This window comes from Bison bison, unplaced genomic scaffold (genome assembly GCF_000754665.1).
Source record: "Bison bison bison isolate TAMUID 2011002044 unplaced genomic scaffold, Bison_UMD1.0 scf7180017864314, whole genome shotgun sequence".
Lineage (NCBI taxonomy): Eukaryota > Metazoa > Chordata > Mammalia > Artiodactyla > Bovidae > Bison > Bison bison.
Genome location: NW_011494886.1, coordinates 2,255,673 through 2,282,872, shown reverse-complemented (window position 1 = coordinate 2,282,872; position 27,200 = coordinate 2,255,673). Strand labels below are relative to the sequence as shown.

Sequence of the window (27,200 nt, the reverse complement as noted above, 5' to 3'; positions counted from 1 at the left end):
TTTAGAAAACTCAGCAGTGGCCACAGGACTGGAAAAGGTCAGTTTTCATTCCAATCCCAAAGAAAGGCAATGCCAAAGAATGCTCAAACTATTGCACAATTGCACACATCTCACACACTAGCAAAGTACTGCTCAAAATTCTCCAAGCCAGGCTTCAGCAATACATGAACCGTGAACTTCCAGATGTTCAAGCTGGATTTAGAAAAGGCAGAAGAACCAGAGATCAAACTGCCAACATCTGCTGGATCATTGAAAAAGCAAGAGAGTTCCAGAAAAACATTTATTTCTGTTTCATTGACTATGCCAAAGGTTTTGACTGTGTGGATCACTACTAACTGTGAAAAATTGTTAAAGAGATGGAAATACCAGACCACCTGACCTGCCTTTTGAGAAACCTGTATGCAGGTCAGGAGGCAACAGTTAGAACTGGACATGGAACAACAGACTTGTTCCAAATCGGGAAGGAGTTCGTCAAGGCTGTAAATTGTCACCCTGCTTATTTAACTTATATGCAGAGTACATCATGAGAAACGCTGGGCTGAATGAAGCACAAGCTGGAATCAAGATTGCTGGGAGAAATACCAATAACCTCAGTTACACAGATGACATCACCCTTATGGCAGAAAGTGAAGAAGAACTAAAGAGCCTCTTGATAAAAATGAAAGAGGAGAGTGAAAAAGTTGGCTTAAAACTCAACATTCAGAAAACGAAGATCGTGGCATCTGGTCCCGTCACTTCATGGGAAATAGATGGGGAAACAGTGGAAACTGACAGACTTTATTTTTGGGGGGCTTCAAAATCACTGCAGGTGGTGATTCCAGCCTTGAAATTAAAAGACACTTACTCCTTGGAAGGAAAGTTATGACCAATCTAGGTAGCATATTAAAAAGCAGAGACATTACTTTGCCAACAAAGGTCCATCTAGTCAAGGCTATGGTTTTTCCAATAGTCATGTTTGAATGTGAGAGTTGGACTATAAAGAAAGCTGAGCGCTGAAGAATTGATGCTTTTGAACTCTGGTGTTGGAGAAGACTCTTGAGAGTCCCTTGGACTGCAAGGAGATCCAACCAGTCCATCCTAAAGGAAATCAGCCCTGAATATTCATTGGAAGGACTGATGTTGAAGCTGAAACTCCAATACTTTGGACACCTGATACGAAGAACTGACTCATTTGAAAAGACCCAGTTGCTGAGAAAGATTGAAGGTGGGAGGAGAAGGGGATGACAGAGCATTAGATGGTTGGATGGCATCACCAACTCAATGGATATGAGTTTGAGTAAACTCCAGGAGTTGGTGATGGACAGGGAGGCCTGGTGTGCTGCAGTCCATGGGGTCGCAAAGAGTCGGACATGACTGAGCAACTGAATTGAACTGAACTATCTTTATCCCAATCAAATGATTGGTGAACTGAGTCAGGAAGAAGCCCAGTTAGAAAAGTTGAGCCAAGGCCTCATTGGCTGCATGGTGCCTGCAGAATCCAACTTAGCATCTAAAGAAACTCTAAATAGGCCAAGAGAAAAGCTTGACAAAGGCGAGAGGGTGATCTCAGCAGCCTTCACTTAAACCTGCCTTGGAGGCTGTATTTTAAATGACTGCATTTTAAACGACTGCAATCATACGAAATATACTCTCTGACCACAATGAAATAAAGTTAGAACCCAATATCAGGAAATTTGGGGAATTCATAAATATGTGAAAATAAAACAACATACTCCTAAATAACTAATGGGTCAAAAACTATCAAAACTAACTCAAGAAGAAACAGAAAATTTGAAAAGATCTATAGCAGGAGATTGAGTCAATAATTTTAAAACTCTTAACAAAGAAAAACTCTGGACCAAATGATTTCAGTGGTGAATTCTACTAAATATTAAAAGAGAAATTAAAACCAATCTTTCTCAAACTCTTGCAAAAAAAGAAAAAAAAACAGAAGAGGAGGAAATTGCTCTCAACTCATTCTATGAGACCAACATGACTCTGATACCAAAACCAGACAAAGACGATAAAAAAGAAAACTATAGAATAACATCCCTCATGAATATAAACACAAAAAATCTAAACAAAAATTTAGCTATATGATCCAAAAATATGTAAAAGGGATAATATAATATGAGAAAGTTGTGTTTATCCCATGAGTGTAGTGTTGACTTAATATTCAAAAATCAATCAATATAATTAACTGTATTAACAAGCTACAAAATAAAAACAAACCATGCTGTAATAATTGGATATCTTTATGCAAAAAAAAGAAGTCTGATCTGTCTCATAACATATGAAAAATTAACTCAATATGGATCATAGACCTAACTGTAAAATCAAAGATATAAAACTGTATAAAACATAAAATAAAACTTTGGTTAGGCAAAATTTTCTTCTGTCCAACACCAAAACCAGTATCTATAAAGAAAACAAATTAATTGGGGTTAATGAAAAATTTTAAATTTCTACTCTTTTCAAAACACTATTAAGAAACTTTCCTGGTGGTACAGTGGTTAGGAATCTGAGCTTCCACTGCAGGAGTGGGCATGAGTTTAATCCCTAGTCAGGGAACTAGATCCTACATGCCATGGGGCATGGCCAAAGGAAGAAAAAAAAATTATTTTTCATTAAAGATAAAAGAAAATAAAAAGCACTGTTAAGAGAATGAAAAGTCAAGCTGCAGACTTGAGATATTTGCAAAGCATGTATCTGAAAAAATCACTGTATCCAGAATATATAAATAATTCTTAAAAATCAATAATATGAAAGCCAATTATCCAATTTTTAAAAATGGGCAAAGTACTTGAGCAGACATTTCCCTTCATCAAAAAAGATAGATAATGAGTATGTAAATGATAAGGCACTCAGCATTGTTAGTCATTAAGGAAATGCAAATAAAGTCACAATGAGCTAACACTATACATCTATTAGAAGGACTAAAACGAAAAAGACTGACAATATATAACATGGATGAGAAACTGCTGATGGGAATATAAAACTGACAAAACTACTTTGGAAAGCAGTTTAGCAGCTTCTTAAAAAGTAAAAATGTATTTATGATCTAGCTGTTTCTCCTCTTAGGTATTTACATAAAAGAAACAAAAACCATAAGGTTCACACCAAAAGGTTCATGCATGTACTCATAGCAACTATTTTGTAGTAGAAACCTAGAAACAACCCAATTTTCTAGCCACAGATGAATAGGTAAATTAAGGTGTATCTATACAACAGAACACCACTTAGCAATAAAGAGGAATGAACTACTGATACATACTGCAACGTGGAAGGATATTAAAATAATCCTTCTAAGTGAAAGAAAACACCCAAAGAGCACACGTGATTCTATTTATATAAAATTCTGAAAGTGCAAAAAAAAAAATATCTGTGGTGACAGCAACAAAAGCAATTATTCATTGGTAACAGGGAGTAGAGGAGAGCATGGAGGCTTGGAAGGAGACTAATTAAGGACCACAGGGAAACTTTTTGGGATGAATGTTTATGTCCGCTTTCTTGATTTTGATGATGGTTTCATCGGTGTATATAACCTCATACATTATACATATATATATTCAAAATTTATCAGATTGCCTACTTTATATGTGTGCAGATTATCATGTCAATTATACCTCAAAATCAAAAATTTTTAAATAACAATTATGACTAGTTTGAAACTTCAAAGAAATTTCAGTGATCAAAAAAATAAAAGTTTGGTATTGTGGCTAAACTACCTTTTTCTTTCCAGTATTAAGTAATAATAAACAGGTCTACTTTAGTGAAGGCTTACCATGAACAAGGCCTAATTTTAAGCACTTTACATGTGTCAGCTTGTTTAATACTCACAATATCCCTATGAGATTGGTAATCTGAATATAACATTTTATAGTTGGAGAAACTGACGCATAGATAGACTCCAACAAGGACTTGCTGCTGAAACTAGCCAAGCCAGGATCTCAATCCAGACTGAACTTCTCCACTATGTTCACGCTTGACCACCTCTCAGAAAAAAGTCTCAAATATTTGGGAACTGAGCTTGCTGCTATTGCAGCAAACTCTTCGCAGCCTCATGGACTGGAGCCTACCAGGCTCCTCTGTCCATGGGATTTTCCAGGCAAGAGTACTGGAGTGGGGTGCCATTGTCTTCTCCGGGAACTGAGCTTACTGGCTTGAAATAGAAATATTAGGATTAGGAGAGAGACCTCCAGGGAGCCAAGGAGAAGGATGGAATGAGGTGCAGGAAGCATCCAGATCTGTCTGCACAGCTGTCCTGTAAGGGTCCACCCGGCTCATATTAGTGCCTGTGTCAAATACCTTAGCCTAGAATTTGACTCTTCCCCTGGGTTGTGCACGTTGACTGTTTCTGCCCCAGGCCAGCCTTGGTGCTCAAGGCACTTCACCAGTTCTCACAAGAATTCTATCACACTAAGAATAGCCAGAATTTTGTTTTTAGTTTTCACGAAGATCTGGGAATTCATGGGAAAGGGGCTCACCCTCCAGTGCACAGCATTACTCAATTCCTCCACCTCAGGCAGCACGAACTTCTCTAAATCCCTCTCCCCTTCCCCAGCCAGTCTCCTGTCACACTTCATGTTCGTCCTATAGGACTTGGTCCCAGTCTTTTTAAAAATTTCCTTCTCTACTTAAAACCTGTGCATGGTGCGTGCTAAGTTGCTTCAATCATGTCATATTATGGACCATAGCCCACTAGACTCCTCTGTCCATGGGATTCTCCAGGCAAGAATACGGAGTGAATTGCCATGCCCTCCGCCAGGAGATTTTCCCGATCCAGGGACCTAACTCGTGTCTCTTATGTCTCCTGCATTGGCAGGTGGGTTCTTTACCACTATTGCCACCTAGGAAGCCCACTTAAAATCTAGACCATGACTTTCAGCCTCCTCACAAGCCTATCAAAGCCCATCATTTCTACCTTAGGAACTCTCACATCAGCTGCTGAGAAGATAAAGTCTCCAAGCTCGTGGCAGACTTCCTAAGGTGAATCTATGTGTAGGTTTTGTGACCATATCAAAAAGAAATGCATGGAGAACAGACAAGGACTTTCCTTCTAAATAGAACCTCAGCTCTTAGACCCCTCAGGAATCCCACGGAGATCTTCTCAGACCAATACCGGTTATACCCTAGTGACTAATGGGCTCATCTGCATTAGTTTGTATGATTCTGTCTGGAGGAGATAAAAAGGCTCCTACTGTGAATAATATGGAGGTTTCTTAAAAACTCAAAATAGACCTACTGTATGACCCAGCAATTTGACTCCCGGAAATATACACAGAGAAAATCATAATTACAAAAGATACATGCACCCCAATGTCCATTGCAGCACTGTTTACAATAACCAGGATATGGAAGCAACCTAAATATCCATCAACAGAGGAATGGATAAAGAAGATGTGGAACATATATACAATAGAATATTACTCAGACCAAAACAAACAAACAAACACAAAATCGTGCCATTTGCAGAGATATGGATGGACCTAGAAACTGTCATACAGAATGAAGTCAGAAAGAGAAGACCAAATATCGTATATTATATATATATATGTGGAATCTAGGAAAACGGTACAGATGAACCTATCTGCAAAGCAGAAATAGAGACACAGACATGGAGAACAAACATATGGATACCAAAGGGGGAGGGCTGAACTGGGAGATTCGATTCACATATGTACACTGCTACTATGTATAAAATAGATAATTAATGAGAACCTACTATATAGCACAGGGAACTCCATGCTCTGTGGTGACAAGGAGGGGATATATGTTTATGTAAGTTGATTCGCCATGCTGTACAGCAGAAACTAACCCAACATTGTAAAGCAACTAAACTCCAATTAAAAAAGTAGAAATACAAATCCTTGCATGCTTCTCTCCCCACAAGCTTTGTACAGCTACCTCATGTAGGCTGGCAAAACATAGTTATCAATGTGAAGGCAGCACTGGCAGAGGGGGGAGTTTGTAACTCAGGATCTTGAGTCTCCACAGGTGGGAAAAAAAGAACTGAGATGATCTCAAACACCAGTCTGGGTTGCCTCAGCCACTCCCTCTCTGAGATTGCATGTAGAAGGGCAAGGGGTAGACCAGGAGGAAGAGAAAGCACCGGGGCCTCTCTCAGGCAGTCCATCCAGGGTGACGTGGGGGAGCAGAATAAACACTGTAAGGGAAGTGAAATCCCCCAGGGGACAGTTTTGCTATGCCTCTTCTTAGCTAGGTCGCCCCCTCACTTCAGCGATGACTAAGCTGATTCACTTGTGGCACATCCCTTTTCAAGTAAAGAGCAGGTACAGGCCACAGAGCCCCTCCTGCAAGAGCAGAGATGTGTGTACAGGGCAGAGAGGTCAGCAGTTATGTCCTCAGATCAGCTGTCACAATGTACAGAAAGGTCTAAACTGGTTGTCAACTTTTTAAAAAAAATAGATTTTACATAAAAAATCAGATTTCATGATTATCAGGTGATCCAGTAACCTCAGCCATATTTATTTTAACAGTTTCTTAGCAGGCACTATTGTTTGCAGTCTGTTTTATACCCGTCAGCCAGGCAGATCCTTTTGCAATGTAAATCAAAATATGTTACTCCATTGACTGAAATCTTCCCATGGTGTCCCGCCTCACTCACAGTAAAAACCAGAGTCCCAGAAGTCCTCTGCAAGACCTTCAATGGTGGGGCACCCCCTTACCTCCTGTTTCTCCTCCTCCTCCTCTTTCCACAGATTACACAGATTCAAACCCTGGCTCTATTTTCTGTGTGTCTTTGGGTGAATAACTTAACGGTTCTTTGTCTCACTTCCTTATCTGTAACATGAAGCTAATAATCCTATCTTGCTCATAGTGTTGCTATGAAGACAAAACATTTAATATTTAAAAAGCATAATCTTGTTATTCCCTTGCTTCACCCATGCTGGCTTCAGTGTGTGCGTGCTCAGTTACACAGTCGCGTCCAACTCTTTGCGACCCCATGGACTGCAGCCTGCCAGGCTCCTCTGTCCATGGGATTTTCTAGGCAAGAATACTGGAGTGGTTTGCCATTTCCTACTCCAAACTCTTCCTGATCCAGGGATCAAACTTGTGTCTCTTGCATTGGCAGGTGGGTGTTTTACCACTGTACCGCCTGGAAGACCCGTAGTAGCTTCGGTGCTTTTCCTCAGGTAAGCCAGGTTTGTGCCTGACTGAATGCCTTTGCAAATATTCTCTGTGTGGCCCTGGCTTCCACAGCTACCCGACAAAATCCCCCATCCCCACCCCCTGATGTCTCCTGCAAGCTTTGCTTCCCAGTATTTGGGATGAATCAAAAATTAAAAACTCAAAGCAAAAGTGGACCAAAAAAAGAAAAAAGAAAAAAACTGTCAGAAAGAAATGAAATGAGTATTGATTGAATTCAGGAAAGAAATGGAAGAAAAAGACAAAATTATCTCAAAATGAAGAGAGTTAGGAGGTGGCTAAAGGTTAAGATACTTTTTAAAAAATTAAGAAAGAACATTGAAGAAAAACTAGAAAATAAGACAATTAAACTGTGTGATCATTTCTTTTCCTAGAAAATCATGAGGAAAAATCATGAGTACACCTAAAGTTATAAATTGGATATGAATCAACACAGTCTATCTTCAGGTTTATCAAATTATTGTTCTAGATATTTCTGTCTGAGCATCGCAGACCAGCTGTCACCATCTCTGACTATCAGAAAATTTGTGGCCAGTACCCCCACTCTGCTTCTTCCCTTGGTCCAGGCTGAGCTGTCTTGTCTGGCCCTGTAGCCCCCCAGGAAGCAGAAAGCCCTCAAAATGCCTCAATGGCATATTGATTAATTTAAATTTTATTTGAAAAGAAGTCAGTGGGGGAAAAATGATATTTAAAAACCCCATTCTGACCCTACCTGGTAAAGAATTCACCTGCCAATGCAGGAGATACAAGAGACACGGGTTCGATCCCTCAGCTGGGAAGATCCCCTGGAGAAGGAAACAGCAACCCACTCCGGTGTTCTCGCCTGGAGAATCTCATGGAGAGAGGAGCCTTGAGGCCTACAGTCCTTGGGGTCGGACACAAGTGAGCATGCATGCATGGTCATACTATTTGTTTCCAAACAGGAATTTTTGGCTCCAACTGTGTGAGCACTTTTATTTCAACTTTGCAAATATACATATATATATATATATATATATTTAATTTTATTGGAGGATAGTTGATTTACAATGGGTGTTAGTCTCAAGTGTACAGACTTTTCTTTCTAGGACTCAGTTACTGGAGAATTTGCCTTTAGAAATAAAGAACTGGTGAACCTAGAGTTAAAACTGAACACAGACCCAGGGACTCAGACCTTAGGATTTCCTGTGGTTAATCACTAAAGTAAAAAAATAATAATAAAATTGAAATTTCATTTAGTTTTTATGAGAAAATCAGAATTGTTAACATACTCAGAATTATACACGCACACAGACATATACACACATACATTCATTTAGAATTAAGGAAGAAAAATAACATTTATGTATTTTACTGTGTCTTTGGTAAAGTGGTAGACAATTCAACATGTAATCTAGAACTGTTTCAACTTCTAGAAGAATTGCTTCTCATCCACCTGGTTCTCTAGAGAATCATCCCTACAGGTTGCAGCTACAATGAATGTCAAATTCTCTGTCCAAATCCTACTTTCCCCCATGTCCAACAGCACATCCAAATAGAGTCCTAGGGAAAATAAAATAAAATACATGTATAAGCAGTATAGGCTGGCCCAGGTCTCCTGCATTGCAGGCAGATTCTTTACCATCTAAGCCACTAGGGAAGCCCTAGTTAGACGACTGCTAACTTCAAAAATCATTATCTGCATTTATTATAATACACACTCACTGTGTTGTTGTTTAGTCACTAAGTTTTGTCCAACTCTTTTTCAATGCCATGAACTGTAGCCCACCAGGCTCTTTGATCCATGGGATTTCCCAGACAAGAATACTGGAGTGGGTTGCCATTTCCTTCTCCAGAGAATCTTCCCTACCCAGGGACTGAACCTACATCTCCATTCTTTACCACTGAGTCATCAGGGAAGACTCACACTCACTGGGTATATCTTGTCAAAACTGAAGGATGAACTTCCTCTGGGTCAGTCACCTCGGGTTATACCCGCTTTGAGTGGGAGGAGGCATTAAGTAGCTATTACAGTGGGAAATTCCAGTGGAAATGGGGGACTACAGAAGTTTACAAATAGGCAGTAAGGACAAAGTAGGTCAGAACTCTACAAAGACCAGAACCAGGCAACTGAAGTGGAATGACATTAAACTTGATGGCCAAGAAATGACAGTTAACATCTAAGACTACAGTAAGGAAGGGAAATGGTGCTCATCACATGCAGGCAGAGACAGCAAGATGATGGACAGGGCTCTAGAGGCACTTGCAAGGACCTTCCCTTCCCTTATTGTTCTTGAAGGATGTTTATCACTCTGAACCTGGGAACTCTGCAGAACTGACCTGGAGCTCTGCAGTTATGTGTGTGGATATAGGGGCCCATCAAAGAAAAGATTACTTTCCTACCATCAGAAAAGGAACGTTTATTTCTATTTAATTGAGGCAATCATTTAGAAAACTCTATTTAGAAGGTACGTTTTTATTTTTTTACAGTTGGCGTTTCAATGTCCCAAATTCCCTTTGCAGATGTTTCTTTCAAGGATCCCTGAATATAAAAGGTCCATAAATTTGAGGTGAGACCATGAAGACATCAGTAAGAAGACATGAGATGATATCCTTTCAACAGTCACTTTGAAGAATTTCAGTTCATATAAACATTTTGCACTGCAAGAATAACCATGAAAATAGAAATTTCTACAAAAGATTCTCTGTAATGTCAGTTTTGGATTGCCTTTGAGAGTAGGCTCCATCCAGGAATGATTAGATGTTGCTAATCTGCCATGTTTCTAAAAGTTTTCTTAAATCCGTATCACGATGATAAGAACATGCTGTGGAAGCCAACCAGGCTCATGGGACTGGTGTCAGAGAATAAAGCTTTGCCTTTATAGTCTTTTGATCAAATATACTTTGTGAAAACTAACTGCTTACCAGCAGTTTAGTAATTAAGGTCTGCACAAAAGCAGAGCAGAACACATTTAGTTTCTGTGACTAAAGACACATACTAAATATTTTTTAATTAATTAATTTATTTTAATTGGAAGCTAATTACTTTACAATATTGTAGTGGTTTTTGCCATACATTGACATGAATCAGCCATGGGTGTACATATGTTCCCCATCCTGAACCCCCTTCCCACCTCCCTCCCCATCCCATCCCTCTGGATCATCCCAGTGCACCAGCCCTGAGCACCCTGTCTCATACATTGAATCTGGACTGATGATCTATTTCTCATATGATAATATACATGTTTCAATGCTATTGTCTCAAATCATCCCATCCTCGCCTTCTCCCACAGAGTCCAAAAGACTGTTCTTTACATCTGTGTCTCTTTTGCTGTCTTGCATATAGGGTCATTGTTATCATCTTTCTAAATTCCATATATATGCGTTAGTATACTGTATTGGTGTTTTTCTTTCTGACTTACTTCACTCTGTATAATAGGCTCTAGTTTCATCCACCTCATTAGAACTGATTCAAATGCATTATTTTTAATAGCTGAGTAATATTCCATTGTGTATATGTACCACAGCTTTCTTATCCATTTGTCTGCTGATGGACATCTAGATTGCTTCCATGTCCTGGCTGTTGTAAACAGTGCTGCAATGAGGGATACACGTGTCTCTTTCAATTCTGGTTTACTCGGGACACATACTAAATATTAAAGATGCAAATTAGATAGTAAAGGTAGATTAACACAGATTTGTAAAATATAAATAAACTCAATTCTGTCTTAGAAATAATGCTGAAATAGTTTACCTTTCAAAGCAAGTAGTTTTAGACTTGGCTTCTCAAATGTATGTTGAGAAGTTAAAGAGAAATATGTAGATCTTATGACAAAAAGAAAACAAACACATTAAATCATTGTCATCATCATCATTATCATCAGACATTACTTAATTCCATTTCTGCATGCTTGTGTTAATCAAACACAAAATTTTGAGCCCAACGACTTAACCACAGTATTAAAACGCTATGAAAGAAGACTGAAAAAAATACAAATTTCAAGCTTCCTCTTTTGACTTTAAGTATGAAAAATGTTGTTTAATCAGAAGAAAATCTTTCACCAAATTTTAAACAGAGAGAAAGCAGGATAGTTGGACAATTCAATGATAAATTCAATCTTTTATTTGAATAGATATGAAAATAAACTGTGCTTAGAAATAAAAGCAATACTGTCTTTCTTCATAAAATAAAGGAGATAATAATACTTACCTCATCAAGAATTGACCTAAACAAAGTCCTGGCATGAAGCGATTGCTCATTATATGTTCATTTCCTTTCTTCAGTGACAACTATCAAAATGTAACTCTGCATATTCCTCTAGATCACTTAGGAGAAAATAAATTGTGATAGGAATTTAATTATATTTCATTTTTAGTTCAAAAGCAGGAAACTACAGAGGCAGAGAAATCTGTAAAAAATTGTTTCCTCCCTTTCAAGGACACTTCAGACCCAGAGAAATCTGTAAAAAATTGTTTCCTCCCTTTCAAGGATGCACTGTCATGTACCCTCAATGATACTGTTGAATTTTGCAATAGTGACTAATATACTATCCAGTATTTTGTAACTGTTGGTAATTAACAGAGCTAAATGTTTAAGAGTTAAAGTAATTCTTGAAATTTATTTTGTAAAAATAGAATTATAAAACAATTAAAGGGGAAAAAATGACAACAACAGAAGAAAGACAACTTAAAGTCGCTGATGGTGTGATGATAAACGCATAATATCTATAATCATTCAATCTGGGTTTCAATTCTAGCTAACACATAAACTCTGTGTGCCTTGGAGACTTAATTTCCTTGCCTGTGAGATACAGATGATGCCTGCTCTGAGAGTAAAATAGTTCATACAGAACATTTAGCCCACTGCTTGTCTCATAATCACTCATTCATTCATTCAGCTATGTTCAATGAGCTTTTACACTATATCCAGCAATGTGTCAGGCATTGGAAATACAACAGTGAAAAACAGTCATGATTCAGCTCTCGTGGAGCTTAAAAATATGGCAGAAGAGGCAGACATTAAGGTCATAAATAGTTTGATAAATAGGTAAAAGTTAATTCTGACTAAAAATTAATTCTCTTTCCCTTCTCATTTATAGTAAAGGGAACACCTGTGCTTTCTACTTTCCTTATAAGAATTCAATGAATTAAGTGAATCAACTTTGTAAAGTGAATCAACTTTGTAAAGTGAATCAATTAAGTAAACTTTAAAGCTTTCTACAAATCTCTATTGCTATATTTGTAATGAAAAATGATCAAGTATGTAGTAATTGCAAGGCCCTAGGGAAAGTAGAAAGAATAGCTGGATGCACGTTCTTCCTGCTCCTATGGAGGGAGGTAGCACAACTGGGCACTGTGAGCCAGTTGTCCAGACATACAGTACTCAAGGAGCTTTGAGAGAGGGAAGGGTGAGTCACTCGATATTTGGAAGAGGCAGAAGTGGACTCAGCTGGGAAGACTCTGTGCAGCAGGTGCATTTGGACTTGACAGGCGCCACATGGTCTTGAGGAGATCAGCCAGAAGAATAAACAAAGTATAGAAGGAGATCATCAAGGGGCAACAAAGAAACTGTATGTAGTGCATTTTGACTAGATTGAAGAAGGCGCTACAGGGAACAGTATGGAGGTGTCTTAAAAAACTAAAAATGGACCTACCATATGATTCAACAATCCCAGTCCTGGGCATATAACTAGAGAAAACCATAATTCAAAAAGATAATGCACCCAGTATTCATTGCAGCACTATTTACAATAACCAGGACAGGGAAGCAACCTATATGTCCATCAACAGAGGAATGAATAAAGAAGATGTGGAACATATGTGCAGTAGAACATTACTCAGCCAAAAAAGAATAAAATTGTGCCATTTGCAGAGATATGGATGGACCTAGAGACTGTCAGGGAGAAGGCAATGGCAACCCACTCCAGTACTCTTGCCTGGAAAATCCCATGGGCAGAGGAGCCTGGTAGGCTGCAGTCCATGGGGTTTCAAAGAGTCGGACACGACTGAGTGACTTCACTTTCACTTTTCACTTTCCTGCATTGGAGAAGGAAATGGCAACCCACTCCAGTGTTCTTGCCTGGAGAATCCCAGGGACGGGGAAACCTGGTGGGCTGCCATCTATGGGGTCGCACAGAGTCGGACACGACTGAAGCGACTTAGCAGCAGCAGCAGCAGAGACTGTCATACAGAATGAAGTAGGTCAGAAAGGGAAAAACAAATATTGTATATTCATGCATATATGCAGAATCCAGAAAAATGGTATAGGTGATCTTATCTGCCAAACAAAAATAGAGACAGATATGGAGAACAAACATATGGATAAGGATACTAAGGGGAGAAGAGGGGATGGGATGAATTGGGAGATTTGGATTGACATATATACACTACTATGTATAAAATAGATAACTAGCAAGAATCTACTGTATAGCACAGGGAACTCTACTCAATGCTCTGTGGTGACCTAAATGGGAAAGAAATCCCAAAAGAAAGGAGATAAATGCAAACATACAGCTGATTCACTTTGCTGTACAAGAAAAATTAACACAATATTGTAAATTAACTATACTCCAATAAAAACTAATTTTAAAAAAATTATATATAAAAAACGAAGGTGCTAATGGCAGTAGTTGGCAAGAAGAAATTGGACAAAAAGTTTGAGATCAGATCCTGCTGCTGCTGCTGCTGTCAATTCAGTCGTGTCCGACTCTTTGAGACCCCATAGACGATAGCCCACCAGGCTCCCCCACCCCTGGGATTCTCCAGGCAAGAACACTGGAGTGGGTTGCCATTTCCTTCTCCAATGCATGAAAGTGAAAAGTGAAAGTGAAGTCGCTCAGTTATGTCAGACCCTTAGCGACCCCATGGACTGCAGCCTACCAGGCTCCTCCGTCCATGGGATTTTCCAGGCAAGAGTCCTGGAGTGGGTTGCCATTTCCTTCTCCGAGATCAGATCCTAGCAGACTCTAAATGCAGGGTGAAAGAGTGTGACTTGTATTGTTGACAGCTGCAAGCTATTAACGGAGTTTGAGTAAGACTGTAAAATGACTGGAGCTGTGAGTTGGAAGAGTAATCATCCTACAACAGTATGTCAAATGTATACGAATGAAGCACTCTTTGTAATAACATCTCTCATTTGACTTAGCACAGGCCACATTACCTAAAATCTGTACCATAGACATAGGGAAGAGAAACATCATCAGTGTATCAAATGGATCTTTACCACGGCTGCTAGGATTTTACTTAAGGCTCTGGGGAAACAGCTTTTGAGGTCTTCTCTGTTGGTCCTCTTGAAAGCCAGAGTCCTGAAGCTAGCACAGTTGGAGTGGTCTGGGGAACTTGAAGTATTTTTGAATTGGGTTGGCCAATGGCCAATAAATTCGTTCAGGTTTCCCATAAGATGTAATGGAAAAACCCGAATGAACTTTTGGGCCAACCCAATATTTGCTGGTGCTGAAGCATAAAGAAAATAAGCTTCCTTTTCTGACTACTCTGGAACTCATAAGGTAGATCCAAAGCACATATGTGTTTGGTGAAAATAAAGCACTCTGTAATTACATCTCTCATTTGCCTTGCACAGGTCACATTATCTAAAATCTGTACCATAGACAAAGGGAAGAGAGACACCAAGAGGTAAAAACAATTGCTCTGAAAACAAAACTGCTATGACCCACCATTCCAAAAAATACAAGTCCTCTGCCTGCTTCACCCACACATCGTCCAATAATGGCTGATCAGAGCAGTTTAATGAAATATTCCTACTCCTGGAACTCCCATGGGCTACATGCACAGAACAAGCTGACCCTGACTTCCTCCCTCCCCACACTCCAACCTCTCAGAGGCAAAACAGCTGTGGGAGACAATGATGACTGGTCAACCAATCAACAGGCAGCTGACAGCCGACAGGCTCCATTTGTCACTCTGCAGAGGCGGTGGAGGAAGCCAAGTTGCCCTGCCCAGTGTTCAGAAACTTTCGACTGAAAGAGAATAACAGATGTTCATTTAAAAGAACCAACTACGAACCCCAAACATAATTTTATTACACAAATTCATTGCCAGTGAATATTTGGAGAATAAGAACACTTTTGCCAGCCCTCACAGGGTGTCTGGAAGACAGACACAGAGAAGGGTCTACATGTTTCTAATCTACGTCTCGTTTCCATGATGAACTCCACAGAGTGTGAGACACTGTCTTGGTATGTCCCACAGAGGAGCTTTCAGGGATTGCTCTGGGTTTATTTAGAGCCAGGGGAAACAGGGGACTGGGTTTCCTATTCCTAAAACAAGGAGAACTAAGTAGGAGCAAGATAGGTGGCTGAAGACTTTATCCTATTACTTCATGTAAAAGTCATCATGTTAAATAAACACATTTGGAATGAATTTACCTACATAGAGGGAAATGACACTAAGCCACACAGATAAGCCTTTTAAAAATTTAAAGTCCAATATTTAAAATTCTCTTCATCCAATTAAGCAACCAGCAACTAGGGTTGGGCCCTCAGTGAAGAATGGATTGTGTAATACTGTAAAGGGAGGCAGCCAGAGGTTAAGTTCTTTCTTGCAGTGATGAGCAAATAAGTGAAAAACTGCCATCGAGGAGAATGCTACCTTAGGGTCCTTCTTCCAAAATTGCACTGTGCTGCCTTGGCCCAAAAGCCAATGTATTTATGGTCATCATGTGAGATCATGAGTTCTGTAAAGAGAAAGGAAGGTACCAGAAAGGTCAAGAAATGCTGTTTGGATTGATCTTTGGGCTCTTGTCTACATTTGAGGCTCTGTCTTATCTGAATCTTCCTCCAAAGTCTTCCTAGCTCAATTAGGAGAAGACCTAAACATCCACCTCTGTGCCAGGATTTCTGACCTTCCTAACTCTCTCCAGGGCATTATTCTGTGACTAGGGAGGAACCAAATTGGCTTCCAGTAAACTAGAAATTTTGACTGGCCAAAACAGTCTATCTTAATAATTTACTGTTAAGATGGAACTCTGGGGTACAGACATATTTACTTTAAGAACCCTAGGTAATACCCATAGAAGAATTTAATCTAAACTAGAACTGGAAAATATAAAGAAAATCTCACACACATGCCCTCAAGGAAGACAAAACATAAGGACTAAGAGTCTAATTACAATAAACCCCTGATTTACAGAGAACTGATGGTGTTAAAATTCTCTGATATGATGGGGGTTGGTCAGAGGTTGTCTCATAACAACCTTAAGAAGTTTTGTCAAAAGCACAAATGAGAGATGAGTCAGGTCATGTCGGATCTCACAGAGTGGGTTGAATTGAGCTTTGTGTGGCTAGACTGATTTTGTCTGCTCAGAAAGTTTTCAAGGCTGATCTTCATTTGTTTTTCGTTTGTTTTAGAATTTATTTTTATGTATTTATTTTTGGTTGTGCTGGGTCTTTGTTGCTATGCTAGGGCTTTCTCTCGCTGTGGTGAGCTACTCTTCATTGCAGTACACAGGCTTCTCATTGCTGAGGCTTCTCTAGTGGAGCACAGGCTCTAGACTCGAGAGCTTCAGTAATTGCAGCTTAGGGTTCAGTAATTGTGGCTCATAGGCCCTAGAGCTTGCAGGCTTCAGTAGTCATAGTGCATGGGCTTATTTACTCTGTGGCATGTGGAACCTTCCTGCACCAGACATCAAACGGGTGCCCCTGCATTGGCACATGGATTCTTATCCACTGTAATACCAGGGAAGTCCTCTCACTTGTTTTTTATTTTAACTGACTCTAACTGAACTCTCACCTCAACATCCGCTGCCTATAACACAGCCTCACTTGACTCACCTGTAGCTTGTTGCAATTTGCATATCCCAATTGCAATTACTTTGCTATTTCCAAGCAAACTCATTTTTTGAGTTTGACTCAGTTTACCTCTTTATTTAGGTCAACATACATGTGAGGATTGTGGGAGCAGAAATTAACTCTAGAAGGCACTCAGGCTGATACTGGACCCCAAAACACTAGAGGTAGGTCAAGAGGCCAAGACAGGGTCAAGGAGCAGAGTTCAGAGGTAGAGGTGGGACAGACCTTCAGTTCAGTTCAGTCACTCAGTCGTGTCTGACTCTTTTTGACCCCATGGATTGCATCACACCAGGCTTCCCTGTCCTTCACCAACTCCTGGAGCTTGCTCAGACTCATGTCCATTGAGTCGGTGATGCCATCCAACCATCTCATCCTCTGTCATCCCCTTCTCCTCCCGCCTTCGATCTTTTCCAGCATCAGGGTCTTTTCAAATGAATCAGTTCTTTGCATCAGGTGGCCAAAGTACTGGAGTTTCAGCTTCAGCATCAGTCCTTCCAAAGAATATTCAGGACTGATTTCCTTTAAGATTGACTGGTTAGATCTCCTTGCAGTCCAAAGGACTCTCAAGAGTCTTCTCCAACACCGCAGTTCAAAATCTTCAATTCTTTGGTGTTCAGCTTTCTTTATAGTCCAACTCTCACATCCATACGTGACTACTGGAAAAACCATAGCTTTGACTAGACAGACTTTTATTGGCAAAGTAATATCTCTGCTTTTTAATATGCTGTCCAGGTTGGTCATAACTTTTATTTCAAGGAGCAAGCATCTTTTAATTTCATGGCTGCAGTCACCATCTGCAGTGATATTGGAGCCCCCAAAAATAAAGTCTCTCACTATTTCCATTGTTTCCCCATGTATTTGCCATGAAGTGATGGGACCAGATGCTATGATCTTAGTTTTCTGAATGTTGAGTTTTAAGCCAACTGTTTCACTCTCCTCTTTCACTTTCATCAAGAGGCTCTTTAGTTCTTCTTCACTTTCTGCCATTAGAATGGTGTCATCTAATGTATCTGAGATTATTGATATTTCTCCTAGCAATCTTGATTCCAGCTTGTGATTCATCCTGCCTGGCATTTTGCATGATGTATTCTGCATATAAGTTAAATAAGCAGGGTGACAATATACAGCCTTGACGTACTCCTTTCCTGATTTGGAACCAGTCTGTTGTTCCATGTCCAGTTCTAACTGTTGCTTCCTGACCTGCATACAGATTTCTCAGGAGGCAGGTCAAGTAGTCTGGTATTCCCATCTCTTTAAGAATTTTCCACAGTTTGTTGTGATCCTCACAGTCAAAGGCTTTGGCACAGTCGATAAAGTAGAAATAGATGTTTTTCTGGAACTCTCTTGCTTTTTCAATGATCCAATGGATGTTGGCAATTTGATCTCTGGTTCCTCTGCCTTTTCTAAAACCAGCTTGAACATCTGGAAGTTCATGGTTCATGTACTGTTGAAGCCTGGATTGGAGAATTTTGAGCATTACTTTGCTAGCGTGTGAGATGAGTGCAATTGTGCAGTAGTTTGAGCATTCTTTGGCACTGCCTTTCTTTGGGATTGGAATGAAAGCTGACCTTTTCAGTCCTGTGGCCACTGCTGAGTTTTCCAAATTTGTTGGCATATTGAGTGCAGTACTTTCACATATCTGAGTGTAGATATGCTGAATCACCTAAAAATATGACCCATAGTCATGCATAATTGCATTAAATGACTGACATCTGAGGGGATGCTTCAGGCCTTGAATAAACTATTTTCAGTGTAAATAATTAATGGAATTATCTTCAGTTTCCCAGGTGGCACTAGTGATAAAGAATCCATTGGCCAATGCAGGAAACATAAGAGACCTGAGTTTGATCCCTGGGTCAGGAAGATTCCCCTGGAGGAGGGCATAGTAACCCACTCCTATATTCTTGCCTGAAGAATCCCATGGACAGAGGATCCTGGCAGGTTACAGTCCATAGGGTTGCAAAGAGTTGGACATGACTGAAGCAACTTAGGATGCATGCATGCATCTTCAATTTCCAAAGAATTTTCAGACAGAACAGGCTTAGACTTTTTCTTTGAGGTTGACATACATTTGCTACTTTTTCTGTGGATTTGTTTAAATAATTTCTTAAAAATTATTAGTACAATGCATCTTGTTTTACATGTTTGTTTTCAGATCATTTGGAGGGGCTCTTTGTGAGAGTACAGAAGGTTTGTGTTACTCAAGAAAAATTTAATCCTGAGAAAAAGCCATTAAAGTCAATCTATCACAACAGGTACTGTCATAGCAAATAATTTAAAGTTTGTTTGCAACCTTATCTTGAAATCTGATAGGAAAATAAGAAGTCTGTTTTAAACTTAACAAATTGAGTTATAATTGCAAATGCACACTAAATTCTTTTGTTTTGTTTTCTTTTTTTTTTTTTTGCCACACCACACAGTTTGTGGGATCTCAGTTCCCCCAGTAGAAGCCCAGAATCCTAACCACTGTGCAACCAGGGAACTCCCTACACTCACCTGTTGATTTGGGGGAGAGTAGGATTTTCCCACAAGACTGTGTAACATGACCTAGTATTCATCACTTCACAGTTGGACTTTTACAGCATGGCTCCTATGAGGATCACATTTTTAAGCTTATTCAATGGCTTAAGTGATATTCTGAAAGACTTACTGTAATCTGTAAACTTTCACTTGAGATTCCAATCATATTTTCATTCTAGTTGACTTTCTCCTGTCATTTCTATTTGTTAATATCTCTGCATGTAATTTCAGCAATTGTTCACCATTTATAGCCAGATAAAGTTGTTAATTGATGGCAAAGTTGTGACATGGATAAAAAATGTTTGGAAATTAACTTTGTAAGTGGACAATCCGCTAATAAATATTTCTCTGTTATGATGACGCTTGCTTCTCTACTTTGTGCCTTTAGATGAAAACTCTGATAATCTAGTTCATGTAAATTTTTTTTCATAAAGAATCCAGAGAAATTCATCAATTCATATATAGTAATCATAGTAACCATAGACTCCTACAGTCTTTAAGGCTAAACTTTCACCTGAGTTAGCAACTCACCTAATGCTTAAATTCTCTGCTAAGGAATCCCTATTTTAACATCTTCTCCAACAGGGAGTTTCCTGCTTCCCCACACATCTTTCTTCATCTTTGAACAGCTCTGATATTTATAACATATTTTTCTTAGCAAGCTGAAATGTTATCTAGTATTTGAGCACATGTAAGTACAGCTGTCAGGATGCTGGAAAAACACAGTGGGGAAAAGGGAGGAACAAAGATCAATTGGGTTATTTTTCCATTGAGGTAAATCGAGTTTCTTTTTTTTTTTTTTAATTTTATTTTATTTTTAAACTTTACATAATTGTATTAGTTTTGCCAAATATCAAAATGAATCCGCCACAGGTATACATGTGTTCCCCATCCTGAAGCATCAGTCAGATTGTCACTATGAATATCGGTGAAACAGGTAATTTCAAATATCTCACTAAGTACTGGTGTCCTTTCAATAAACTGGTGAATATTGTTCATCTACACATAATAAAATGTTTATTTTACAAGTAAAATACTTCTTAAGGGACTTCTCTGGTGGTCCAGTGGCTTTGATTCCTTGCTCCCAATGCAAGGGGCCTAGGTTCAATTCCTGGTCGGGTGGGGAACTAGATCCCATATGCTGCAACTGAGAGTTTGCTTGCCACAGCTAGAGATACCGTGCACCGCAACTAAGACCCAGAGCAGCCAAATAAATAAATAAATATTATTTTGATGGCTAAGTCAAAGATTTCTTTTGGCAAATGTCACATTGCACTTGAAAATATGTGCGTTGTTTTCAAATATCTTTCGATATTGATTTCTAACATAATTTCACAGGGATAAGAGAAGAGACTGTACGATTTCAATACCTTTAGACCATGAAATCTGTGCACATTGTTTTATGTCCTTGGATGTGTTCCAGTGTTTCCTAGTTTATAGTCTGTGGGAACTAGAATAGAATTTTTATCCTATTGTTGTGTGAAAATTGTATAAATCTTAATTATGTTGAATTGGTTCACAGTTCAGGTCTTTTCAGTTCAGCTTTTCAGGTCTACCATATCCTTCTCTTTCTCAATATATTCATTCTGTTAATTTTTGAAAGTTTGATATCAAAATTCCTACTAAAATTTTTAATTTACTTAAAAAATAATTATAATATATAGTGTGGAGCTATATGTAACCTTGTTTATTTTTCGAGTCTCCTGTAAATGTGTTATCAAACTTTCATAGTTTAAAAAAATAAAAAATTTTAAAAATAAGTAAACATTTAAAAAACTTCTTAAAGATAATTCTGGATTTAAAATATTGCTTGATGCTATATTTCTGTTTATAATCACATACAGAAATCTTGAAAATTTAGACATACTAGCTCACCATGAATAGTGCATATATATTACAATGTTCTTCTATCTTGATAGATCTTAAATTAAAAATAAAGTCACAATCTTTCTTTTAAAAATAACATAAATTATTTTATGTTATAAATAATTTTAAAAATAACATAAATTATTTTATTTTATAAAAATAAAATTAAAACCACAATCTTCTTTTTTTGCCTTTTTCCTTTTTCTAAGTTTCAAATATAACTGGGTTAATTTAGGTCTACTGTGGTGAAAATAAATTCTTTTCATCTTATTCCAAGTTTACACTCAGGCAAATTTTCTAATAGCCAAGTTGTTAAGACCCATAATTAATGAAATCAGTGCTCTTCAATTTCCACATTATACAAATGAGCTGCTTTTAATTGGAAACAGAGGCTCTGGGCTCTGCTTTTCCTTCAAATATGGTGGTGTTCTTTTTTCTATGTACTCTGTGAGATGTATCTCTAGGGGGTTTGATAGTTCAGTGAATTCTGTGCTGCTAATACTCAAACTATCAAGTAGTTTTTTCTTGAAGAATGTGGCTTTGAGTCCACACATTTTTCTTGTTCCTCAAGGCATCTTCTACACCATATTCATCTGTTGATTAAAGTTCAAAATCTTCTTTGCAGGAGGCAAGCTCAGGGTGCTGATCCCCACTTGGGTATAACATTGTAGGCATACCGTCTCATTTCTCCTTTCAACTTAATCCAGCTTCACAGCATCACCAGGTTCCCATTGTTACTGCTAGCATCAATGTCAACTTTCCCATCTCACTTCTAGGCCAGGGGAACTTTGAGCTTTCCTTCTCTGAAGTTCTCTGCTTACTATTGAGGAATTTGCAGCAGGAATGAAGCATCAATGTTCGAAGACAATGAGAGTGACAATCATTTGGAGGATGGATTGGAAAGGATGAGTCTGGTGACCAGAAAACCAGTTGGAAGCCTTAGAAATGAGAGCCAACAGAAGACATAAAGTGGCTTCTGATTTCATGACAGATTGGCACAAAATACGTAATAAGTGAATCTCCATCCAATGCATAGTCATTCTTCTTTATGTTTGATGCTTAGCACCTCTGTCTGGCCCTTTAGCTCCTGCCCATGTTGTTTCACTTGCCTTTTGCCATAGGCTGGAAGATTGAGTTTATGACTGCTCTGGTGTGAACACCATTTCTCCCACCATTTGCCGGTATTAGCCATATTTCATACATTAAAAATAGCCATTCTCAATAGAGACAGATTCATAGAGACAGAAAGTAGAATTGTGGTTACCTGGGACTGAGAAAAAGGAGGAACAAGCAGTTATTGTTTAATAAGTACAGAAATTCAATTTGGGAAGTTTAGCAGGTGGACAATGGTGATGGTTGCATAACAACATGAATGTAGTTAATGCTGTCAAACTCTACACTTAAAATCACTGAAATGCCAAGAATTGTGTGTATTTTACCACAATAAATAAAAAAGACTTAGAACTTTTGAAGCAAATCAACCAATAATCTTCCCCTACTTCAGGATGTTTTATTGGTGTGAGCTGACAAAGTTCCTGTCATTTACAGCAGTTAGCAGTAAATTTGCTATTATTTGAACCATGAAGCACTCTAATAAAATCATCTTTAGAAAAACTTGAAGCCTATTATTTTTATTTAAAAAAATATTCACATTTTTGTAGATGAAGAAACTACAAAATAGTTCAGAGAGGGTGACACCTTGCCCATGTCACACAGCTAGTGAACAGTGAAATGAGGACTCCAGTCTTAGGTTTGTTTGGCTGCAAATTTTGTGCTCTTTTCTCAAAGGCAAAACAAATCTCATCCAATGAATGAGTGAAATCTCCAAACATGGAAACAGTTCTCTAATCAGGATTTTTTTCAATCTAAGCTGCTCCTCTCATTTTGATGCAGTTACTCACTAACATTTATTTGTGCTGACTGAATTTTCCCAATAGTTAATGCCAAGGCTTCTGCCAAAATCCACCATCACAAATTATTTGTAAAGGGGACCACATATTTTTATTTCCCATACTTAACTTTTAAGTAAAAATATTATTTAAAACTTTGGAATGTTACCTATTAACATATTCAGAAGGAATTATACTTTGAGCTTTTTAACTTGCTTTGAAGACCACTTTATATTTGAACTTCATTCTGGAATTTTTGTAACAGATTTTGGTTAAAAGCATTCAAGTTAGAACAATACCATTTTTAAACAGAGATTTTTGAAATGTGATTTTAAGTCACAAATGAATGTGACTTAAAAAAAACTAGAGTTCAAATTAATATCATTGACTTCAATGTAGTCATCTTGGGAGACTGTAGATAATGATGCACCAATTATTCATTCATTGAAACACATAATAAGACCTTATTCTACGCCAGACATTCAGAGAATTTTTAAAATTCCTTTTTCATATTTCCTCCAAAGCCAGTTAGTGAATTGTGCCAGAAACTTGTTACTTCATGGTCTTTTATTATTTTGACCCCAACCAGAATTATAAATTTGATCATCCACCTCATTCAATAGACTTAGCTCCTAGAGAATATGACTAAAACTCAACTCCAGCATCAAAGGTTGAAGAATTGATGATCGACATTGAAGGCATGCCTGATTCTTTGACATACAACATAAAACCACTTTGATGAAACTAGCCCCTGACCATGTCTGATCACCCCATCTTAAATGGTACCTTTCCTCATTCACTATTGCTTTCCCCTTCATTGCTTTTCTTTAGAGTGCTTATCTCTCACTAACAGAATGTAAGTTCTATGAGAGGAGAGACTTCTGTCTGTTGCTGTATTCCCAATACTGAAATAAAGCCCAATACATAAAAGGTGCTCTATAAGTGATTTTCGAATAAATGAATGAATAAGAGATTTATATTGTTACATAAAATGTTATGCCTCGATGTCACAATTTCACAACTCAATACAAGTATAAGGTTTACTTTTAGTGGTTTACAAAGCTACATCTTTTGTTTCTAATATTATTATTTAATCAAGATAAAGAAATGCTCTGGTTCATTAACAGTGGATTTTTTTTTTTTTTCTCTTCTTTCCTTCTTTAAAGTGTTAGGTTGTACTTGGATTGTGTTCTGGTATCTTGTCATTGCTTCTTATAACTGCATTTGATTGGTATAGATTTATAATACTTTTCCCCTTAACTATATGCAGGGTGTTAGGAATGATGCAAAATAAATGTAAGGCTATTCTATGTTCTCAGAAGATTAAAGATCTGCTTGGAAGGACAAGAATCCATATTTTAAGGATGGAAAGTTCAGAAAAGTGATGCTCTACTGAATGTCTTCTTAGAGAAAGGAAAGAGATTCCTATTGGAGTTTCTGGCGAAACTCTGCGGAAGAAATAGTTACAGGGCCTGCACGTTGCAGAATGAACTGAATATAATTTTCATTTTCGCCAAGAACTTTATTGAGGAATGTATTCATTAACCAAATGAACCTTTTGGCCAACCCAATAAAAAATGGCCTCCTTCTCTTCATCACCTTTCACTCCCTTCCCTCTTAAAAATCTCTTTCAAGCACACATCTAGGTTTGCATATTTATTCATATATTCTTGTCTGATTTCTATTATTGGCACAGAAGCTCCATGAAATCAGGGAGTGTTTGTTGCTGTATCCCCAGTGACTAGAACAATGCCTGGCATTGAATAAATGTTGAATGAATGAATTGCCATCCTCATGGTCAACCCCTTCTCATGTGAGTAAGGTGATGTCCTGAGTGATGACTGAAACCTGAAGTGCCAAGTCAGTATGGAGAAATGAGTGAGAGACAGGGCAATCCTAGCAGGGCAGATGCCAGAGACAGAGCCAAGATGGGAACTGGGGCAATGAGAATTAAAGACCTGTCAGGCAATCCAGCACAGCCTTCCAGACAGAGTATCTTGGACTCTTGTAGACTCTAGTGGACTTTAGAATTGATGGAATAAACCAGGCAAGTTTTCTGGGTGCCACATAGTGGCTGCCACGGGAAGCCTCTTTCACAATAAAGCCTGCCCCGTGAATCAAAGAGGCAAAGTCTTCAATAGGAATGAAGCCATAGTCATGCACTGAATTTTTACATGAAGAGAAAGTTGGCAGTACTGCTGCAGACAGTATAATTGACTAATACTTGTTTATCTTCTCCAATGGGCTGTGGGCTCCTTAGGAGAAAAGACTGCCTGGTACTCTCTCATTCTTGGTATCAAGTCTGCACTCTTGACAAACATTTGAGAGAAAGGTTGAAATAAGGGAGAAAGACATTGGATCACTGCTCTTTACTGGGCTATACCTAAAGGCATGGAGAGCAACATATTCAGAATTGTCCTCTTGAAACCTGATTGAAATAAACTTTTGTATGCATGAAATAGCCAATAGTTAACCTTGAACTCAGTATAGTTCACCCCCTCCCAATTCACAACTAAACCTTCAAGCATCAAGTTGGGTGGTTAAAGATATAAAATATAAGCATTAAAGATTTCAAAAGAGCCATTAAGTCATTCACAAAGTTCCTTAATCTCTACTGTGAGGGGGGAAAAAAAACCCTTCAATTTACTCTAATTAAGACTTCAACATTTTCTTAATTAAACAACTTCCCATCCAGAAAATAAAAGTCTTCAAGGCCCCCCCACAAATCTCTGAAAGTAATCAGAACTAAGTGAATTTTTTAAAAAATTAAAACTATTCTTCCCAATAGTTTTGGCCACCATTTATTTTTTAAGGAAGTATATGTATACCTAACTTCAGATTAAACCTGTGAGCTTGTTGACATTTCAGAGATGATTTCAGAGTGTTTCTTTGTGGGGATTACCCTTTCTCAGAATTTCTCTGGGCTGAGTTCATGGTCATTGTGGGCTTTCCCCTCGACTTTGCCATTTTTTTTCTTTAGTTTGTCCTACACAAACCAAAGAATGCTACAAAGAATGTCTTACAAATACTAAAAAATGTGAATCCTGAGAAGGGTTCATTTTCATTCATGAAGACATAAATGTGGCTGAAGACTGAACATTAGTTACAGTTACAAATGGAAAGGAAAAGCACACAGCATTATCCTCAGTGTGAATATTGTTTTGTGTCTCTGTCATGAAAATGTGAAAAAATGGCTCTGTTATTCTTCCTGCTGAGGGTATAGGTTATCACAGAGTGGGAGAGGTGGTTTCCCTTCAAGACCACACTGAAGAGTTTACAAGTTTTTTTCTTCTTTAATTTTTTTCTGGTTTCCTCTTAAGCAAATGGTTTTTTCAGGCAATGGAATAATGCAATGAATCTAGTCGGTAAGGTCCATCAGGTGTTACTCTGTGTAGGGAACCAACTAGGCTAGAAATCAAAGTTTCTCTCGGGTGCCTGGGAAAGGATATCTTGCTGAGTCTTGGTCTGAGGTCACTGAAGCCTTGGTTCCCATCAGGTAGTGCATCCTCTTCTGGAAGCCTCCTTCCACTTACTCACATTTTCATCAAATAATCACCCCCATCCCAGAAGCTCTAAAGCAAATCTGTTTTGCTTATTCTTTCCTTCCCTCCTTCCAAATCACTGTGCTACCAGTGTCAGGCAGGGTCTTGTCAGTGAATTAGCATTTCTAAAATCTAGTTTTGAATTTTTTTTCTTTTTACCTTTCTCTGACTCAACATCAATCCCCCCACCTCTCTCTTTTCTTTCCCTTTTTTTATCTGCCATTAGTGTTTCTTTTTTAGGTTACAGAAAAAAAATGGACAGATCTAGATAGGAGATGCTCTTAAATCATGGACTAGAAATTGATTTATTACAAATCCTGTATTATTAAGGGCTTTTCCAGAAAGGAGTACAGGCTAACTTGCTTCCTAACAGCTCTTATCAGACCTGTGCTCCCAGAACTTGCCTTACAGGCTTTTCTGAAGTCTTAGAAAAGGCTTTAGGTTTTGAGGCTGAAAAATCCTGAACAGGC

General features: G+C 38.4%; 1 long non-coding RNA gene across 1 annotated transcript in view; it reads left to right on the top strand.

Moving 5' to 3' along the window:
- Positions 1–9,705, top strand: part of LOC104997826 — a 45,043-nt gene extending 35,338 nt beyond the window's left edge. The window contains exons 2-3 of the long non-coding RNA XR_826361.1: positions 7,076–7,136; positions 9,631–9,705. This is a non-coding gene — a long non-coding RNA (uncharacterized LOC104997826). The remainder of the gene's footprint in view (positions 1–7,075; positions 7,137–9,630) is intronic.
- The last annotated feature ends 17,495 nt before the right edge of the window (positions 9,706–27,200 follow it).